The sequence below is a fragment of the Triticum dicoccoides genome, chromosome 5A, assembly GCF_002162155.2.
Source record: "Triticum dicoccoides isolate Atlit2015 ecotype Zavitan chromosome 5A, WEW_v2.0, whole genome shotgun sequence".
NCBI classification, from domain to species: domain Eukaryota; kingdom Viridiplantae; phylum Streptophyta; class Magnoliopsida; order Poales; family Poaceae; genus Triticum; species Triticum dicoccoides.
In genome coordinates this window covers 245,216,216-245,226,808 of record NC_041388.1, presented here as the reverse complement: position 1 = coordinate 245,226,808, position 10,593 = coordinate 245,216,216, and positions in this window count along the sequence as shown.

The following is a 10,593-nucleotide window of genomic DNA, read 5'->3' as shown; positions in this document are numbered from 1 at the left end:
AGGGGGAGGAGGCATGCAGCCCACCTTTGGCTGCCCCTCTCTCTCTCCACTAAGGCCCATATGGCCCATTACATCTCCCGGGGGGGGGGGGTTCCGGTAACCCTCCGGCTCTCCGGTTTTCTACGAAATCACCCGGAACACTTCCGATGTCCGAATATAGCCGTCCAATATATCAATCTTTATGTCTCGACCATTTCGAGACTCCTCGTCATGTCCGTGATCACATCCGGGACTCTAAACTAACTTCGGTACATCAAAACTCATAAACTCATAATATAACTGTCATCGAAACCTTAAGCGTGCGGACCCTACGGGTTCGAGAACAATGTAGACATGACCGAGACACGTCTCCGGTCAATAACCAATAGCGGAACCTGGATGCTCATACTGGCTCCTACATATTCTACGAAGATCTTTATCGGCCAGACCACATAACAACATACGTTGTTCCCTTTGTCATCGGTATGTTACTTGCCCGAGATTCGATCGTCGGTATCTCAATACCTAGTTCAATCTCATTACCGGCAAGTCTCTTTACTCATTTCGTAATACATCATCTCGCAACTAACTCATTAGTTGCAATGCTTGCAAGGCTTATGTGATGTGCATTACCGAGAGGGCCCAGAGATACCTCTCCGACAATCGGAGTGACAAATCCTAATCTCGAAATACGCCAACCCAACATGTACCTTTGGAGACACCTGTAGAGTACCTTTATAATCACCCATTTACGTTGTGACGTTTGGTAGCACACAAAGTGTTCCTCCGGCAAACGGGAGTTGCATAATCTCATAGTCATAGGAACATGTATAAGTTATGAAGAAAGCAATAGCAACATACTAAACGATCGGGTGCTAAGCTAATGGAATGGGTCATGTCAATCAGATCATTCACCTAATGATGTGATCCCTTTAATCAAATAACAACTCTTTGTTCATGGTTAGGAAACATAACCATCTTTGATTAACGAGCTAGTCAAGTAGAGGCATACTAGTGACACTCCGTTTGTCTATGTATTCACACATGTATTATGTTTCCGGTTAATACAATTCTAGCATGAATAATAAACATTTATCATGATATAAGGAAATAAATAATAACTTTATTATTGCCTCTAGGGCATATTTCCTTCAAGTACGACGCAGAGGGCCTCTGCCCACTCATGGAGAGGAATGGAGGTACTAAAGGGACGTGTACCCAGTTGTGACGCCCTGTTGACAGCAGGCAAGAGCCGATGGATCCGCTCTTGCTATGCGGCGCGCCGCGCCTCTCGCTCTGCGGTGCTCCAACGGTCTCGCCATGCAGCGAGCCGCTGCCTATCAGCGCAGACGCGCCTAGCTTGCTCTGCGGCGCGCCATCGATCATGTTGTGCAGTGAGCTGCAGCCTCTCAGCGCTGACATGCCTATCTTGATCCGCGGCGCTCAAGCGCCATGCGCCAAGGGTCTGCTCAACCCTGGCGATGACGCGCATCATGGCATCATCCATCGCGTTGCCGGGGAGCGCCTCAGCCTCGACGGGCCGTGGCGCCTGCTTGTTTTCCTCATCGGCGAGGTTGATGGCAGAGGCAGTGTTTTGGTGGGTTGGCATGCTTGGAAAAGGTGGATGTGCTACAGGCTGTGCTTGTTGCCTCCGTGCGTCACGCGTCGCCTAGGTTTATGCGCAATATCACTGGGTGGCGGGAAACATGTGTGAAAATTGCGGGAAACGGTGGTGTGTTCATAAAACGCCATCAATTAATGGAGACTTAGCATATAAGGAACATCGAGCTAGCACAAGAAGTAGGGAACCCGTCGGTGATGAATTCATCAATCACAAATGGTTGTATACTAGCAAGCGTTTGCCCATAACACACACAGCTTATTCCATCACAAACAAGCCGGATGGATCAACTGTATGCCACGTATCGCACATTGTCAAAAAGTTATGTGATAGACCTTTCTTTAACATGTGTTAAAAAAACAAGGACCTCGAGGTTAATTTAACTGATGGGATGGATCATAGAGGTCATTTAATTTGACCTGTATGACCCATCCCATCAATTAATTTAACATCAAGACAACTTTCCATCCAGTCACCTATCTAATGGCTGCTCCAGCCCGAGCACAGTTAACTTGAGAGTTCTCTTAGATGAGCTATTGGTGGAACAGCTAGTCCTTGCTGATATAGGATACCTCTTCGCATCCTTATTGTGTGCCCGTCGCCCAATGGCCAATGGATGTTGTGTAGATAGAGCATATCACATAGGTCTTATTAGAAGCAATCATCTGCCTTATTATCGGTCTTCGCACACATTTCTGATTACAGACTTGTTTGTTGCGTATCACACACATCTTGTTATATTGAACTGTTTCTGTTCTCTTGTCTCAACACAAATAGTTCATCCGAGTGAACCGCATGCCGTATATCGCACGCACCTTGATCTGGCTGACCGTTTCTTTTGTGTTGCCTAATCACAAACAGTTCATCCAAGAGAACTGTATGCTGTATATCGCACACACCTTCATCTGGCTACCCATTTCTTTTGTTCCTCCTCATTGCAAACAGTTAATTGAACTGAACCGTATGCCCTGCATCGCACACGCAACTAAAATCTAAACCGTGTTTGATGCATCCGCCATCGCAAATGTTTTGCACCTTTTTTGACGTGTTTTTATATCATCGTTTGCGATTATTGCATCGCACACAGTTTCATCGAAGTGTCTCTAATTGTAGTGTCACATTAGCAGCATCCTGCAGTAGTGATAGTATAGGCTATGTGATTATATTGGAGCTTGGAATTACAATCGATTGAAATTGGAATTTCATCAGAAGTTTTATCCTATGCATCTGGTTCATAGTGATCGGAATTATATATATAATATTTAGCCGTGTGAAGTAGAAAGTATCACTCAAGGTTGGGGGCGGATTAAGTCAATGTTATATTCATGCCCCAACCATGAGCTCTCAAGAGAAACTACTATTCGGAATTTTTATGCTCGGCTTTCTCGTAATGATCAATATCCATGCTTGATACTTCTTGTACTGGTTCCTTTATGAAGAAAACTATTGAATTCAAATGGGATCTTTTGGAATGAATTAAACGGAACTCTGAAGATTGGGAGCTCGACGAAGGTAAGGAGTCGGGTACCTTAAGTTTGATTGAGTTAAAAAAATAATGGTTGCCGATGCTTCTCGTGAATTTAGCACTAAATATGGACTTGACTCTGAGATAGTAGCTTCTTTCTATGAATCATTTGCTACTCATGTTGATCTCCCTAACGATAAGTGGCTTAAATATCATCCTCCCATTGAAGTAAAAATAGTAGAACCCATTAAAGCTGAAGAAGAAACCATTACTTATAATGTTGATCATGTTATTCCTACTGCTTACATTGATAAACCACCTTTTCCTGTTAGGATAAAAGAACATGCTAAAGCTCCAGCTGTAGTCTGTAAGAGTTATACTAGAAACCTACACCCCTGAACAAATTAAAGTTGAACCTAGTATTGCTATGGTTAAAGATCTCTTGGTCGATAATATTGATGGGCATGTTATTTATTTCTGTGATGCAGCTGATAGAATTGCTAAACCCGATGATAAAGATAAACATACACCTATTGTTGGCATGCATGTTTTCTTTGTTAAAATAGGAGATCATTATTATCATGGCTTATGTGATTTGGGTGCTAGTGTGAGTGCAATTCCCTTTACTTTATACCAAGAAATTATGAATGATATTGCACCTGCTGAAATAGAAGATATTGATGTTACTATTAAACTTGCCGATAGAGATACTATCTCACCAATTGGGATTGTTAGAGATGTTGAAGTCTTGTGTGGGAAAATAAAATACCCTACTGATTTTCTAGTTCTTAGTTCCCCACAAGATGATTTTTGTCTCATTATATTTGGTAGACCTTTCTTGAACACTGTTAATGCTAAAATAGATTGTGAGAAACAAACTGTTAGTGTAAGTTTCGGGGATGTGTCTCATGAGTTTAATTTCTCCAAATTTCGTAGACAACCCCATGATAAAGAATTGCCTAATAAAGATGAAATTATTGGTCTTGCTTCTATTGTCGTGCCTCCTACTGATCTTTTAGAACAATATTTGCTAGACCATGAAAATAACATGTTCATGAATGAAAGAAATGAAATAGATGAGATATTCTTTAAACAAATGCCTGTTTTGAAACACAATTTGCCTGTTGAGACTCTTGGAGATCCTCTACCACCCAACAGTGCTCCTGTGTTTGACGTTAAACAATTACCCAATATTTTGAAGTATGCTTATCTCGATGAGAAGAAGATATATCCTCTTATTATTAGTGCTAACCTTTCAGATCCAGAGGAAAAGAAATTATTGAAAACTCTAAGGAAGCACCGAGCCTCTATTGGATATACTCTGGGTGATCTTAAGGGAATTAGTCCCACTCTATGTCAGCACAAAATTAATATGGAACCTGATGCTAAACCAGTTATTGATAATCAGCGAGAGTTGAATCCTAAGATGAAAGAAGTGGTAAAAAATGAAATATTAAAGCTTCTAGAAGTAGGTATAATTTATCCTATTACTGATAGTAGATGGGTAAGTCATGTTCATTGTGTCCCTAAGAAGGGAGCTATTACTGTTGTTCCTAATGATAAAATGAATTGATTCCGCAAAGAATTTTCATGGGTTATACAATGGTAATTGATTTTAGAAAATTAAATAAATCTACTAGGAAACATCATTACCCTTTACCTTTCATTGATCAAATGCTAGAAAGACTATCAAAACATACACATTTCTGCTTTCTAGATGGTTATTCTGGTTTTTCCCAAATACCTGTATCACAAGAGGGTCAAGAAAAAACTACTTTTACATGCCCTTTTGGTACCTTTGCTTATAGACGTATGCCTTTTGGTTTATGCAATGCACCTGCTACCTTTCAAAGATGTATGACTGCTATATTCTCTGACTTTTGTGAAAAGATTGTTAAGGTTTTCATGGGTGATTTCTCTATTTGCGGAACTTCTTTTGATGATTTCTTAAGCAACCTTGATTGAGTTCTACAAAGATGTGAAGAAACTAATCTTGTCTTGAATTGCGAGAAGTGCCACTTTATGGTTAATGAAGGTATTGTCTTGGGGCATAAAATCTCTGAAAGAGGTATTGAAGTTGATAAAGCTAAAGTTGATCCTATTGAAAAAATGTCGTGTCCTAAAGATATCAAAGGTATAAGAAGTTTCCTTGGTCATGCTGGTTTCTATAGGAGATTTATTAAAGACTTCTCTAAAATTTCTAGGCCTCTTACTAATCTATCGCAAAAAGATGTTCCATTTGATTTTTATGATGATTGTGTAGAAGCATTTGAAATACTTAAGATATCCTTAATCTCTGCACATATTGTCCAACCACCTGATTGGAACCTACCCTTTGAAATTATGTGTGATGCTAGAGATTATGTTGTTGGTGATGTTCTAGGACAAAGAGTTGATAAGAAATTAAATGTCATCCATTATGCTAGTAAAACTCTAACAGTGCTCAAAGAAACTATGCTACTACTGAAAAAGAATTTTTAGCAGTTGTATTTGATTGTGACAAGTTCAGATCTTATATTGTTGATTCTAAAGTAACTGTTCACACCGATCATGCTGCTATTAAACATCTTATGGAAAATAAAGATTCTAAACCTAGACTTATTAGATGGGTTCTCTTGCTGCTAAAATTTGATTTACATATTATTGATATAAAAGGAGCTGAGAACCCCGTTGCATACAACTTGTCTAGATTAGAAAGTATTCTTGATGACCCACCACCTATCGATGATAGCTTTCCTGGTGAACAATTAGCTGTTATAAATGCTTCTCGTAGTACTCCTTGGTATGCTGATTATGCTAACTACATTTTTGCTAAAGTTATACTACCTAGTTTCACATACCAACAAAAGAAAAAGTTTTTCTATGATTTAATACATTACTTTTGGGATGACCCACACATTTATAAAGAAGGAGTATATGGTATAATTAGACGTTGTGTACCTGAGCATGAATAGGACAGATCCTATGCAAGTGTCACTCTGAGGCATACGGTGGACACCATGCTAGAGATAGAACTGCACATAAGGTATTACAATCTATTTTTTATTGGCCTACTCTTTTCAAGGATGCTCGTAAGTTTGTCTTGTCTTGTGATGAATGTCAAAGAATTGGTAATATTAGTAGACATCACGAAATGCCTATGAATTATTCACTTGTTATTGAACCATTTGATGTTTGGAGATTTGATTAGATGGGACCTTTTCCTTCCTCCAATGGGTATACACATATTTTGGTTGTTGTTGATTATGTTACTAAGTGGGTAGAAGCTATTCCAACTAGTAGTGCTGATCATAGTACCTTCATTAAAATGCTTAAAGAAGTTATTTTCCTGAGGTTTGGAGTCCCTAGATATTTAATGACTGATGGTGGTTCACACTTTATTCATGGTGCTTTCCAAAAATTGCTTGCTAAGTATGATGATAACCATAGAATTGCATCTCCTTATCATCCTCAGTCTAGTGGTCAAGTAGAATTGAGTAATACAGAAGTAAAATTGATCGTGCAAAATACTGTTAATAGATCTAGAAAGAATTGGTCTAAGAAACTTGATGATGCATTATGGGCTGATAGAACTTCTTATAATAATCCAATGGATGTGTATCCATATAAAATGGTTTATGGGAAAGCATGTCACTTACCTCTTGAACTAGAACATAAAGCTTATTGGGCAATTAAAGAGCTCAATTATGATTTCAAACTTGCCGGTGAGAAGAGGTTATTTAACATTAGCTCACTTTATGAATGGAGAACTCAAGCCTATAAGAATGCCAAATTATTTAAAGAAAAGGTTAAAAGATGGCATGAGAAAAGGATAGAAAAGCATGAATTCAGTGTAGGTGACCATGTCTCGCTATACAATTCTCGTTTAAGATTTTTTTGTAGGAAAACTTCTCTCTAAATGGGAAGGGCCTTATATTATCAAGGAAGTTTACCGTTCTGGTGCCATCAAGATCAACAACACCGAGGGCAATAACCCGAGGTGGTGAATGAGCAAAGAATTAAACATTATATCTCAGGTACTCCCATAAATGTATAAACCAATATTATTAATACCATAACACCGGAGGAGTACATAAGGGAAACCTACCAGAACACTCCAGACCCTCGAAAAGGAATAGGTATGTGATACAATGAGTTAACCGACTCCAAAACTTTTCCCAAAGCAATTTTTACTTAGTTTTGGAATAGTTAAAAAAATTAGGAAAATAAGAAGTAGTCCAAAAAGTGCACGAGGAGGCAACAAGCCCTGGGGGCGCACCTCCCAGGCTTGTGGCCACCTCATGTGCCCTCCAGACACCGTTTTCTCGTAGTACACTTCTTTTGGTCATTAAAAATTCATTATATAATCTCCCGAAGGTTTTGACCACCATATCACGGCAATATCCTATGTTCTTGTTTCGAGTTGTTTTTTCTGACAGATCTAGATCGCCATGACGTCTCTGTCGGTGTCAAAACCGGTGGATCTCGGGTAGGGGGTCCCGAACTGTGCGTCTTAGGTCGATGGTAACAGGAGACAGGGGACACGGTGTTTACCCAGGTTCGGGCCCTCTCTATGGAGGTAATACCCTACGTCATGCTTGATTGATATTGATGAATATGAGTATTACAAGAGTTGATCTACCTCGAGATCGTAATGGCTAAACCCTAGAGGTCTAGCTTGTATGGGTATGGTAATGAGTACTCGGCCTATCTACGGACCTAGCCCTCCGGTTTATATAGACACGGGAGGGACCTAGGGTTACACAAGGTCGGTTACGGAGAAAGGAATCTACATAGTTGGCCGCCAAGCTTGCCTTCCACGCCAAGGAAAGTCCCATCCGGACACGGGTACAGTCTTCGGTCTTCGTATCTTCACAGCCCATCACTCTGACCCATGCCTAACAGGCCGGACGCCCGAGGACCTCTTAGTCCAGGACTCCCTCAGTAGCCCCCGAACCAGTCTTCAATGACGAGGTGTTCGGCACATAGATTATGTTCGGCATTGCAAGGCGGGTTCCTCCACCGATGACTTCCAAGTAGTATGTCCGGCCTTCCATTTAATGTTGTACTCATCGGCTTCTGTGCATTAACAACTTCAGTTTCCACGTGTCGAGCGAATGCGAGAGGTCAGGGTATTTTTGCATATACCACCCCGACCGTACCACAAAGGTGCCTATTTAAAGAGAATAGATCTCAGATCCATTCCACACCACACGAAAAATCCTCAGAGCTTGCTAAGAAAAAACCACCCTAGCATGGCTAGCGCTCCCGGCTCTTCCTCTCGTCCCCACGGCTCCAAGAAGGCTGATTGGGAGAGATGTTCCATATCCCACAGTCAGCTGGCGAAGCTGCAAACACAGGGCTTTCTTCCCCCCGCGGACCTGGTCCCCGTACGAGTAGGGATGACGTCCTTCAAGGGCGGGGCTCAAACGGAGAACTTCCCCAATCCGTCCATGGGAGAGCGAGTATGCTTCGTCCCCTTCTTGTTAAGAGGTGTCAGATTTCTGATCCATCCCTTCCTCCGAGGTCTCCTGGAGTATTACGGCCTCCAACCGCACAGTCTCACTCCTGCCTCTATCCTTCATATTGTGGGTTACGTCGCTTTATGCGAGCTATTCCTGGGCTGCGAGGCCCATTTCGATTTATGGAGAAGACTGTTCTACCTTGTCCCTCATAATCAAGGTGGGTCAATTTTTGAAGTGGGAGGCACCGAAGTGTGGTGCATCGCCGGGACCGGATACCTGTCCGGCACGCCGAAGAAAGCTTCCGAAGAGTGGCCTTCCGAATGGTTCTACATCAACAGCGTCTCTCTACCCGACCCCGTCCGTATGGGCCTCCCTAAGTTTTCAAGTGCTCCGCTGAAGAAACGCCATAGCTGGCGTCCTCGGAGCCTCGAGGAAGAGGATAGTGCAGAGATCAGCCTGCTGCTGGGCAAGATTAAGACGCTTGCCCAGTCCGGATTGTCAATAGTCGAGGTAATGACGACCTCTATAGCACGGGGGGTTCAGCCACTCCAATACAGAGGGATGCCCATGTGGCATTATAACGGGGAGGACGACTTCTCACGCTATGGTCGAAAGGGCCCGAAGACCCCCGCCGCCCTGGCCAAAATACTGGTCGAGCTGTATAAAGGGGAGAAAGAGGAGTTCACCCCTCTCCAACATCGAGACGGATTTTCCATGTATAATCCTCCTAGCTGGGTAAGCTTCAGCTCCAGTATTTTACTCCTGTCCCTGAATCATTCTTGACAGGCAGTATCTTATCCGCTTATAACAGGAATGGCGAGAGGCTGTCGAGGGGATCCATGACCCTACCCCTCAGCCGGAGAATGGCAACCGGGATCTTGACCCCGAATATGAGGAAGATCCGGACATATTTGTGGAGCTCGAGGATGGAATATTCTATCAGATGAGCTATGACGGTACAGATGTACCCATCATTGTCGATTACCCCAGCCTCCTTCCTGCTTCACATGTAAGTAATCCGAAGATACCTTGTCCAAGAGAGTTTTCTCATTCCTCCTTACCCACCGCACTGTCCTGTGCTCAAAAGCGGAGGCATTCGACGCGCCATGCTGCCCCGGGGGCATCTCCGAAGAGAGCGTCCCCACACCAGGCAAGCCTTCGAAGAGGAAGGCAAACGAAGATACGGCCGAGCCTTCATCAAAGAGGTATGAATTTGCAAATATGCACCTTGGCAATCACATCCAACTGTGACCTTTCTGTTTACCCTGTATCAGGAAAAAGGTGTGCCGGACTATATCCGGGGGTCCAGCCGGCCATACTTCCCGCAGCCAGGATCCAGATCCTGTCGTGAAGACGGGGGCTAATGTGGGGGTGACGCAGGACTGTCCTCCAGCCGAGGATTTGGATGACGTATCCGTCACCAACTCGGAAGTGGAGAGCGCCATGAATCATCGGCGTCGCAGGGCCGTTTTACAAGACCCTGGCTTTTTAGAAGAGGCATTTAACGCCTCCAGCTCGACTGATGCATATATCCGAGCTGCTCGAGATGGGCTTAACAGAGCCACAAAGCAGCATTTAAAAGATGTGCAGGTAAGTTTACTTTGTCTAACTATGATAACCATATGCCAGTAGCCCCCAAGACTTAAAGTAGTTGGGACAACTGATTTGAGGATCGCTGCATGACTAGGTTCTGTCGGAGAAGAACGATGTGTTAGCTCGAGAGCTAGAAAAGTGCCGGACGCAGTTGAACGCAGTGACCGCCGAACTGGAAAAATCCAAAGCGGCGTCTTCCGGTGATATTTCCCTCCATCTAGAAACAGTTATTGCACAGCGACCGTGTTAACACTTTGGCTTTATCTCGTAACAGGATCATCGGATCAATTGCAGGAAAAAGAGTCGAAAAGACTGCATGCCGCAGGCGAGCGGGTTTTGACCCGTGCCAGACAGGAGAAAAACAAACTCCAAGATGCAAACACCCAGCTGGGCGAATAGCTGAAGGATGTGCGAGCCCAACTAGCCAACTCCGTGAAGGAGAACAAAAAATTGTGAGGTGGCATATTCAGTATGTGTCCGTATTTACCTTA